The following is an 11,983-nucleotide window of genomic DNA, read 5'->3' as shown; positions in this document are numbered from 1 at the left end:
TTTAGCATAGTTCATTTCAAAATGAAGCAAGTTTGGGGATAAAAATGTAGATGTGGCCAATACTAGTACCATCCTGGGGTGACCTGACACCCATTCTCGCACCCACACAGCAGCATCTCAGGAAATATCAAGCCACACAAATCACTGCCAAGCACTCTCCAGTCTGTGTCCCACGGTCCTGCTAGGACGAGCAACTACTGTCCCCGGTCACCAACTCTGCACCTCCTATCTGCAGTCCTTAACTGGGACAGCAGGGAGCAGATTGACCAGCAAAGACTGAATGAGTAGAAATGGCTGGTGGCTTCTCAGAAGTTAAACATGACGCTGCAGCTCCAGCCCTGGGTAGATAGCTGGAAGAACAGAGAACAAGCACTCCAGATAGATACTTGTGTTCAGTGGTCACAGCAGCACCACCCACGGTAGGCCACGGGTGGAAGAAGTGTCCGTGATGGCCGAGTAGAGAAACAGAATGCGGTGTGTAGGCACATGGAATATTACTCAGCTGTAAGAAGGGATGAAATGCTGACACCCAAAAGCAGGGATAAATCTCAAAAATGTGATGCTTGGTGAAAGAAGCCAAACACAAAAGGCCACATTTTCTACGGTTCCATTTATCTGAAATGTCCCAAAACAGGTAAATATGCAGAGACACAAAACAGATGGGTGGTTGCTGGGGGCAGGAGAGTGGGAAATGGGGAACGACTTCTTAGAGAGTGTTAGCTACATGATACTGTGAATATACAAATGATATTCACTTTAAGATGGTTTCACCTAAAAAAAATCACACCTCATAGAACCATACTCATTTCTGAAAGAACATAAAGAAAAGAATAAATCTATATGTTTCTATGTGAGAGCCAGCGAGTACAGAATTCAAGCAGAACTTTCCCTAAACCATTCCTGAACAAAGAGGAAAATTTTCTCTGTTTCCTGCAAGATCCACTGTGCTAGCTATCCCCATGATAAACCATTTCCTAACCTATATGTGCTTCTGGAGATCGCACTTGTGGAACTGCTCTTTTTCTGATTTGGCTTCTTTCACGTTTGAAGTAATTTGGGATCAGCTCTAATATTTTTTGCTTTAGAAAAGTAGTAAAAATTAATTAATCTACCACTGCACTGATAGCAAAAGTTAATAGAAATTTTAATAAAAATACAACCTCAATAAGCTTCCCTATTGTTCTAATAAATGCAATAGTAGTTTAGAACTGTAGATAAAAAAAAATTAATAAAACAGCTGAGGCTAGGGACCAGGAAGCTCAGACAAAGGGACACAGTCTCTGCCCCGCTTCTCCAGCCACTGAGGTGAGACGATGCCCTCGACCAGCAGCACCCACTTCATGCTGCGCATTGGAATTTTTCTTGAATATTTAACTAATTCTCCTTGTTTGATGGCTTATTTTTAATCAGATATTTTTATCCAATATAAAAAGGTCTTGTGGACAACTCTAATATTGAAATACAGTGACACATTCACAGAGAAAATAACTGGGGAGAGGGTTTTAAGAAAACCAGAAGAAAAAAAAAAAAAAGAAAACCAGAAGACACACTTGGCTTTGGGCACAGAGAAAAGCAGACGTTCCACATTCGTGAGGCCCTTGTCTCTGGATGGCATTCCCGGAAGCTACGTGTGGTCTGCTGTTCTTCTTTCCAACACTGTGACAGAAACAGAGGATGCAGGAAACCACTGCTCCTGGAGAAAACAAATGCAGGCCTCACTTTCAGGGATGGGAGCCCCCACCAAGTCTCTCCTGGAGGCCTTTCCTTGGGTTTGTGGCAGCCTGTTCCTCAAGGTGAGCAGAGAAATCCTGGAGTGGTGGACGATCAGGTGAGAAGCAGCTTCCCTGAGGCAGGTAGCTTCTTCGGAAGTCACAACTGCTAGTTGGAGGAGCACCTGCTGCGAAGCCCGAGGCCCTGATGATGATCTGCTCTGGTCAGAAAGTCTCTGCTGGCCTTGCCACTGCTCAGAAAACCAAATGGGAATGTTTTTGGTCAGGTAGAGGTTGTTAGAAGGGGAGGGAAATATGGAAATAAAAGAATGGGGAAGAGAACAACATTTTTAGTTGCTTTTAATTTAGCTTTCTTCGCTAAACTCCAGAACAAGAACTTAAATGAATGTAAATGTTGCCAGAAATCAGTGTTCTGCTGTGCTGAGAATATAGGGAGGTAGAGGGACAGGTGTGCCTGCAAGACCCATGAAGGGGCTAAAGCAATAGAACCGAGGCCTCCAGAGAGGGCCCAAGGGACTATGAACTCCATAGCTCCCCCGGCGCTCTGGCCCTGGGCCGCAGAGCAAGGGCAGCTGTAGTGGAGACAAACCCTGGCCTAGACCCCATGTTCCTTGGGCATGGGCACTGGCTTCTGGGGGCAGTCCCCAGCCCTTCCTGGACTGTCGTTACTGCCTCTCCTGAGTGATGGGCAAGAATTGGCTGCACGAAAGTTCTAGATTAGGAGGACTAATCTAGAAGGAAGCACTTTGGGGTAGAAGGAAGAGTCAGAGTGCCTCAGTGTGGCTTCCCTCAGTCTGTTCCACTCTCTGCCCAGACTCTACCAGGCTCTCATAGCTGCCCTCGCTCAGGGGCCTCAGAACCCCTGGTCCTCGAGGACCCCCCTTCTGTGGAGAGAGACATCAGCTGCTCCTGGGGGAACCTTGAGAAATCTCTTTAAAAGTATTATGGGGAAGATTATTATGGTAAATTTCAACCATGAACAAAAGTAAAGGCTTTAGCATGAATCCCCATGTACCTATCACCAGTTTCTTCATCCCTCCCCACTACTATTTTTCTCTTTATTGTAGAAAAACATGCGTTGATGGGATGCCTGGGTTGCTCAGTGGTTGGGTGTCTGCCTTTGGCTCAGGGTGTGATCCCGGGGTCCTGGGTTCGAGTCCCACACCGGGCTCCCTGCATGGAACCTGCTACTCCCTCTGCCTATGTCTCTGCCTCTCTCTGTGTCTCTTATGAATAAATAAATAATCTTTAAAAAAAGAAAAGGAAAGAAAAACATGCATTGCATAAAATTTACCATTTTAACCATTTTAAGCATACAATTCAGGTGCATTAAGCACATCCACACTGTTGTGCAACCATCACCACCTCCGTCTCCGAAACTTTCCATCCCCCACACTGAGACTCTGTCCCTGTTATACACAGCCCCCTATCCCCTACCAATCCCCCAGCCCCAACCCCACTGTCTATTCTCCATGTCTGTGAGTCTGACTCATCAGAGAACTTCACGTGAATGGATTCATGTGGTGTTTGTCCTTTGATGACAAATTTTAAAAATTTATGATTTCACTTAGCATAATGTCCTCAAGGTTCATCAACCCATCCACCCTTTTCAGACTCAAGAAGTCTTGGACCCCTAGAGAAGCCCAATAATTAGCTCAGGTTGAAACTGCCTCTGGTTTTCTTTAGAACAAAACCACTAATATTTCCTACTCTACCAGTATGAACTCACTTGGCCCTGCTGTCTGCTCACCCTGTAGACGAGTTGAAAAGGTGGGTCAGAGAGGCTGAGAGACTGCTCCAGCATCACTCAGCGGTGGAGGGGACAGGAGGACTTGCATGCTTACTCTACCACAGGGGCTGTTGCTGCTTCACAGAAAGATGGTTTCACTTCTGCAGAACTATCATAAAGCCTTCTGGGGCAGAGTTTTCCACTGCACAGGACAGCATGTTCCGGTGGCATGTGGGATAATTATGGGGGTCACACGGACTAGCACTTGTTACTTCAGTAACTGTTTATCGTAATGTATGTACACAAAAAAGCAATGGGCACGTCGAGATTGTGATTTCATAGATTTGATCTTACGGTGAGACTGACTGAAACAGTGATTCTATTTCAAGTAGATTTAGAGAGAAATATAAAGTAAACAGTGGTGTGTGGATCTGAAACCCAAGGCTCAAGTAACTGAAATTTGAAATATGGGAGACACTAAGTCCAGAAGTGCATTTTTGCCTGGGGGGTGAAAGAAAGATGAGCAGCCCACAATAGCCAGGGTCAGGCCCCACTGGAAACCTTGGTGCTGTTCTGTTGGATGGCAGCAGCTTCACAGAACATCACACCGGACACAGTCACACTCTGGCCTGAAATGAATGGAAACTCTTTATTTTGTCTTAGTACAAACAAACACAGTGTCACTATGCAAACGACAGAAGGACCAAATATACCCTCTTCTGGTGGACAGAACCAGTTGCAGGTGGCAGCTGGATCTGGTCTTCCTTTTTTATAAGATTTACAAAGCTCCCCAGTGTGGAATGATTCCTGCTTGCTGACAGCACCAGTGCCATCGCCAGCCCCTGCCTCCTCAGAACCTGAAGCCTGCAATGAGTCCCCTGTTACCCCATCCCATGGAGGTGCCTCTGGGCCCCAGGTGGGGCCTCCCTCTAGCCACAAGCCCTAACCTAGCCTGGATCCCCGAGTCCTGGAGGCCTTGCCCATGGGGCATTGAGGAGGTATGGGGTATTTATGATGCAGAATGTGCTGGCTGGAGCTGAGGTCCTCTCATGGGCCAGGCAGGGGGCAATGAGGTCACTTGCATGGCTCTGACCCCAGGCTTGGAAGCAAGCAGGAACTTCTCCTGCACTGTTTGGTAGTACCTATCCTTGAAGCGTGACAGCATGAGCTTCCTTCCTAGATGGTTCCTTGGTGTAAACTACTTCCCTGCTTGCTCGTTCATGCTTCTGTGATGCTGCATTCTCAGATATGGGCCATAGGCTCCACCATCCAAGAAGCACGGGTGTCTCTTTCCTCTGTGTCTGGTCAGAGTTCCAAGGAGTCAGATCAAGGTGGTATTCTCTGACTTGGAGTCTGTAGTTTTTCCCATCATACAGAACTCTGCTCTACTAGAAGGCTGTTCTCAGTGAGCTGGAGGGGAAGCAAAGCCATAGGTCCCTGTTGGTGAAGACCCTCATGGTGCAGGGCAGGCTGGCCACCTCTAGGCTGGAGCTTTCGCCCACAGCCCGGAGCGCACACTTCAGTGTAAACAAGCCCAGTGCCCAGTGCCTTTCCCATGCATTGTTATTTAATTGTATTGATGAAAGCAAAGGAGGGCTTTTCAATATGAAGGTAGCCTGTCGAGTAGGGCACAGCAGAGCCTCTGCTCTGGAATGTACTGGGCCCTAGGATTCCCTGAGGACACTTGGGGTTCCATGAGCCTCTCTGACAACTCACCCTGGCCCATTTGACTGGCCAGAGAAGGAGTGAACACTGGTTCTCACCACCTCAGCCCACTTCTTATTAGTTCCAAGAATCAAATAGGACATTCAACCTCTAAACAGCCTCATCATGATGAAGGGACCTAGGCCCTGCTTCCTGCTGTCACTAGAATGACCTGTTCTGTACATATGACACTCTAAATGATGTGTGGAAATGTGGGACACTCATTCCAGAGCCATAGAAGGTAATTAAGGGGTCTGAAGGTGGGGAGGGAGTGGGGCTGGAAGGGCTCTGCAGGGGCCAGTCCACCCCCATCAGGGTAAGTGAGCCCAATAGGCTGGGCAGTTGTGCTCCTGGGACAGAAGTCCTACCCTTGGGGTCTCCCAGGTTCACTGTCCTTTTCCCACTGCTGTTTGTGTCTCTGGAAATGAAAGCTCTTTCTTCTAATGAGGACAACAGCAAGCCACCAAGAGCAGTCTCTCATGCTCTGGGGGGGCCTGGGGACACCCGGTGGCTGGGCTGGGAAGGCAGGTGAGGGAACTTGTGATTTATACTGAAACATAAACATCCCCTCTGCCATCCTCACCGTCATCCACAGTGACATTGGTAGGCTCCAGCTTGTGCTAATGACTCTAACCAGTGTGTAATTTCTTCTTGTAAACCTGCCACCTCTCTCCATAGATTTCTACTGCTGCCACTCTGGAACTCATCATTACTGTACTCATTAACTTAGAGTTAATTCAGACTATCTTGAGTATTCTTCTTTTTCTCCTGGTGGATGGAATATCACTGACATCTGACTCTGTAGGAAAGTCACAGGCAGTAGGAATATATAATTCCTTTAACAATGCCTTTGTTTATGCATTTCTTCACTGCAATCTTGCCACCCCGGCAGCTATAAATCACCAGGCAAGAATGAGCTGATGACACCTAGTGGGCCTACGTCATGAGGAACAGGAGGAAGGAAGCCACGGGTACCCGAGGACCTGCCGCCTCTCCCCTTGCCTCAGTTTCTCTGTGTATAAAGTAGCCGGATGGGCTCTGCTGAGAATTAATTAACAAATGTCCATTAAATGTTCACAGGGTGAGCGCTCTGCAACTGCTAAGTGGTATTAAATAATTATAGCCCTCAAATGATGAGCCTATCATGTCGTTGATCTGATGCATGAAAATGTTGTTATATGTCTTTTCACAAAGACTTTATTTAACAAGAGCTGATCTTTGCAATTTGGTTTATTTTCTGTATCCCTTTTAATTTCAGACTCATGGGTTATTAGCAGATAACTGCTCATTTCTGCTGTAAATCAAGAAAACACTCATTAGAAACCCAAAGCTGTGATTGCTAGGAGTTTTGGCTTGTGAAGAGTGGAATAGTGGCAAGATTTGATGTTAAAAATTGGCTGAATTCAAAAGTATTTTTTGTTCAGAGAAAACGAAATGGCATTTTCTGACCTCAGGAACCTCTTAAATGCATTAAAATCCAAATCATACTTGGCAAAGCACCAGGACCAGAGCTGGCCATCAGATTTCTGATTGGGTGCTCATGGCTAGGGAGAAAGCAAAGAGAGATGGCCATGTGGAGCCTCCCCAGTGACCACTCTGGGTGCCAAGCCACCCAGATGTTAGCATCTAATGAGCTCAGCCTCTGCCATTCTGGAGGTCACCTCCCACCCACAGATGCAGACACACCATAGAGGGGTCAAAGGCGATTTTAAAAGCAAATCTGTAAACTCTGAAAAGAAAAAGGGCACTGATTTCTAAAACATCTGCTCTGGACTGAAGACCAGTGGCCATAGAGCTTTCATCCCCTACTTCTGGCCTCTGGTGACATTTTCTCCTTGTGTCTTGTAGGGAACATGTTGATTCATAGAGAGAGCGTTCAGGCCTTACTCCCGCATTCCTCATTTATACACGCCTTTCCAGACTGGTAGAATTTCTTTTTGCAAAATTATCCTTGTCTAATCCATAGAGACGGAAAGTGGATTAGTGGTTGCCAGGGGCTGCGGGGGAGGGGTCCAGGATGGGGAGTGACTGCTAATGGGCATGGGGCTTCTTTCCGGAGTGATGAGGCCGCCCTGGAACTAGAGCATGGTGATGGTTGCAAACTCCTGTGGATGCACTGAAAACACTGAACTTTACACTTTAGAAGGGTGAATGCGATGATGTGTCCGTGATAATACAATAAAGCAATTGCTCAAAGAACATGCCACCCTCTTCTTGCCGGCCTACCTGCAGGTAATGAGACCTCATCCTACACTGAGGGTACACAGGAACTAGGTCCCATAGGCCTGCAACCACGCTTGGACCCTGTGGTCAGGAAGTAGTTTCCATAGTCTTTCAGCCAGGCTTGGACCCCATGGTCAGGAACTAGGTCCTGTAGGTCTGCAGCCAGGCTTGGACCCAGTGGTCAGGAAGTAGCCTTGACAGCCCTGCAGCCAGGCTTGGACCCCATCGTTAGGAACGAGGTCCCATAGGCCTGCAGCTGTGCTTAGACCCTGTAGTCAGGAAGCAGGTCTCATGGTTCTGCACTTGGCACCTAGACACTGTAGTGCAGAAGGAGCCCTGAAATCCCTGCAGTGGCGCTTGGACCCTGAAGCCAAGTGTAGGTTTGGTAGATATTTAGGTGTACTCTGTAGTTTGTAGTTTAGGGCTTTTAATATGTAGTCTTTTTTTTTTTTTCTTAAACGCTTTCACGTGTTACCAATGCTGAAGATCCCATGCATTTGACCTTGGGTTGGTATTCTTAAGATTTATCAGAAGTGGATAAAAGACTTGTACTTTTGATATATTGCAAAATTGACCTATAAAAAGACTCTACAAACAAAATCATAAAGACTCTGGTTTTAGGCAAAAGAAGGGAAGGAGACAAAGAGTTTATCTCACTGTCCCTGGACTTTTGGGAACCACCAAACTGTCCAAAAGGAATCATAGTTCCCATTGCATCAGGTCAGCAGCAGAAAATAGATCTCCCTGGAGTCAGAGCTCTGGTTCATCAACAGCAAGGGTGAGGCTCCGGGCAGGGAGAGGCCCATGGAGGGAGTTCCTGGTGAGGTGTGTGTGGTAGGAGGCCTTGGGTGATCTTAGAGTATGTCCTTTCCTGTTTTTCGTGCAATCTATTTATTTAAAACCCTAGATGGGGGCTGCCCCGGGTGGTTCAGCAGTTTAGCGTTGCCTTCAGTCCAGGGTGTGATCCTGGGGACCTGGGATCGAGTCCCACGTCAGGCACCTGCATGGAGCCTGTTTCTCCCTCTGCCTCTCTCTCTCTCTCTCTGTGTGTCTCTCATGAACAAATAAATAAAATCTTTTTAAAATAATAAAAAATAAAACTCTAGATGAATTTTATTTTTTTAAAGATTTATTTATTTAGATAGAGAGCATGCGCACACATGCACGCTGGCTCGCACAGAGGGGAAGGGCAGAGGGAGAAAGAGAATGTCAGGCAGACTCTGAGCTCAGCTCGCAGAGCCAGATGTGGAGCTCCATCTCAGGACCTGGAGATCATGACCTGGGCTGGAACCAAGAGGCAGAGGCTTAACTGACTGAACCACTGGGGCACCCCAACATTCTCAATGAATCTTAACAAGAAGGTAACGAGGCAGAGATGGAATCTGGAACCCCTTTTACCTTGCCTGGATATGTGATGTCTCCATCCTCCAGGGGACACTTAATGTGTCCCAGGATGACCTTGTAAGAGGCCACTGCCTGGCCCTGGGATCAACATTTGTAAGAGAGAAAATAAGTGCAGGTAGGTTCCAGAGAAGTAAGGAGGGGGGTCTCCAGGAGACCAGCGTTGGGCTCACACTGAAGGTGTGTGTGCGCGTGCACCCAGCCTCCTGCCTCGGTCCTGCTCCCACTGTAGAAAAAGGTGACCCCCTGGGGGCCTGTGTGGACAACCCTTGAGCAACAGTCCACCTTGGTCCTGCCACACTGGTCAAAAGAAAGCATTTCTGGGAGGGGATGCTCTGGATAATGCAGACAGACACAGCTACAGAGGGGAAGGGGGCCTGCCCTCCGCAGGTCTCATCAGCTGCGGTCCTGCATCTGCAGTGAACGCAGGCAGAAGCACAGCCGTGCAAGCGTGGCCAGCCTGTGCCAGGGCAGTCTGCTCCCACACGGCGTCTTGGCCCGCGGGGGGTCGGCTGGGTGGAGGGGGAAGTGAGGTGCCACCGGGGAGGGGCCCCTGAGTGGGCCCCGGTCCTGGGCTGAGGTCCGCTCACCCACCGCAGCCCGCGCGGCACGACAGGGAAGGTGGTCGTGCCGGAGGCGCCCGGGCTCCTCTCGCAGGGAGAAGACGGAGGGAGGAGGCGAGGCAGCCCCGGGCTGCTAACAGGTTCCTGGTCTTTGTTTACCGGCCCGAGCGGGCCTGCCTCCGGGCCCCGGCTTGCCACGGAGGGGCTGCGCGGCGGGTCAGCAGCAGGGCCCGGCTCCCCCGTTTGCTCAGCGCGGAGCCGGCTCGGCCACCGCCGCTTCCCTGCGCATCTCCAGGCCGACGCGTCCCGCCCCGTCGGGCCGCCGGCCGCGCGGCTCCGGCTCCCGCTCCGGCTCCGGCTCCGGCTCCGGCTCCGGCTCCCGCTCCGGCTCCGGCTCCGGCTCCCGCTCCGGCTCCGGCTCCGGCTCCGGCTCCGGCTCCGGCTCCCGCTCCGGCTCCCGCTCCCGCTCCGGCTCCGGCGGCGGCGCACAATGGAGAGGCTCGCGCGCCCGCCCCGATCGGGGCTTTGTCGCCGGAGCCTCGTGCCGATGGGTTAATGGGGCAGAAGAGATCGGTGAAGGGCGACAGAAGTGGTCTTTGAAAGCGGGTGTCAGTACAGGGCAGCGAGACAAAGGCCAAAACACACAGGGGCGGAGAGGGACAGATGGGGCCGGCGGGGGCGGGGCGCGGCGCGGGCGCTCCCGGCTCCCCAGGCCGCCCCGCGCCCTCCCGGCCCCACCCGCCCCCTTGCCGCGGGGCTCGGCGCCACGGGCCCTGCGTCGGCGGAGGGACGGAGAGGGAGGGGCGAGCGGACCGAGGCACCCCCTCCCCGCAGGCGGCCGCGCGGACGACCCCGGTGGCCGGGCCGGGCCGGGCCGGGCCGGGCGCCCCCCCTCGGTGCGCGGCCGCAGGGGAGCGCGGAGCCCGGGAGGGGACCGCCAGCCCGGGCCCGGGACCGGCCCGCACGCCGCGAGCCCGGCGCCCGCCGAGCCGGGCCGCCCGCCAGGCGGCGCTGCCTCCCTCCAGCCGCCGGCCGCGCGCTGCAAACCGAGGCTGCTTAATTAACGTGCAAATTGAGTAGATTAAATGACTCTAAATAATTAGCCACAGATCCTATAAACAGGATAACATATTTAATTAAGCAGCGATATAGATTTTGGAAACTGTTAATGTATTTTTAGAACGGCTGCTTAGATCTTTCACTTTTCCCCCCTAACTTCAAACATGTAACTACAGCCCTTGGTACGTGGATAAATATCTGGAAACAAGATTATGCCTGTTAACTTCAACTAATAGAAATGTTGGTTTAACAGGAACTTGCACAGCCCTGGCGCTGGCGCCGCTCGGAGCCCGGATGGGCCGAGCTGGGGGGCCGGTTCTGTTTAGCTTTGTTGTGATGGGGTGCGCAGTGCCCGTGGTCCTCGGTGGAGGGGCAGGATGATGCGGAGTGAGGGGGAACGGAAGAAGGCAAGTGAAAATACAATCCAATTTCATTATATCAATCACATTTAATTGGCAATTTGTACAAGCAATGACCGGGCTGGCTTTAGGTAAAACTATTAGGCGACAGGCGGGTGTGCTACTAAAATTCTTGGTTAGTTAATTAGTGTCTGAACTGCGGAGGGAAAGGATCCTCAGATTTACTCTCTACAAAGAGAGAGCAGCCCAGACAATTCATTAGGCAGGCGGCTTGTAAATTAGAGCTAAGTTAACCTGATTTCCCTTAATTAAAACATCTTTTCTCGTTTACGATGTGGATATAAGTAGATCTCCAGGGTTTTGAATTTTCTGCAACAGCAGATGGTCAGCTAGAAGCAGATAATAGTTAACGCTTTCTCTCTACCAGTTCCGAACAACGTGAGCCGCTGGCCCATCTGAGGATTAAAAGGAGAGATAACAAAGAGCGTTAACCCTTCCTAGTCTTTGGGCTCTGGAAGCTCTGAGGGAGGGGCTGCCCCTGGCTCTGAGGAGCCGGAGAAAGACCCGGCCAGGACGGCAAGAACCCTGGGTGGGACATGGGACAGGGGTGTCAGGGTAAGTGGTCACTGAGCTGTCTCCTGGGGAAGGGAAGTGTCAGGAGGGAGGGGTGCCATTTGCTGTGCCCCAGGTGGGCAGGGTGTAGTGAGGTAGCCACCTGCAGACTTCCCTTTGCTGAGCCTGGCCACTGTCTGGCCATCCAGCCATCTGCCCACCACAGCCTGAGTGAGTTCCTGTCCTTCTAACTCCTCCCTGCCTCGGATCCCAGTCCTAGTGCGGAGCCCCGTCTGGGCATGGGCCTGGGCAGCTGGTCTGGGCCCAGTAGACCAGTGAACTTTCTTGTGTCACTTGGGCTCAAGTGACACTAGGGCTTGAGCAGCCTTCAGCTGCCCCATAGGTACCAGTGCCCTCCATGGGGTGTGGGGTGAAGATCTGAAGCTGTGGGGGACTGTTGGTGTGGGTCCTTTGCCTTCTACTCACATAGGCTCCTTCCCTAAGGGAGGAGTCTGGGAAACCCCAGGGTCCAGGCCTGTGCAGCCAGCAAGGTCTGGAGAACAGAAGCTGAGGGGCAGTGGGAGCCAGCTTCCTGAAAAGGTCAGCTGGGGTCTAGGGAAGCCACCTGAGGCACAGAACACCACTCCCCCCCCCCAACACACA

The sequence above is a fragment of the Vulpes lagopus genome, chromosome 3, assembly GCF_018345385.1.
Source record: "Vulpes lagopus strain Blue_001 chromosome 3, ASM1834538v1, whole genome shotgun sequence".
NCBI lineage: Eukaryota > Metazoa > Chordata > Mammalia > Carnivora > Canidae > Vulpes > Vulpes lagopus.
The sequence above is the reverse complement of the archived record's forward strand: the minus strand, read 5'-3'. Positions refer to the sequence as shown.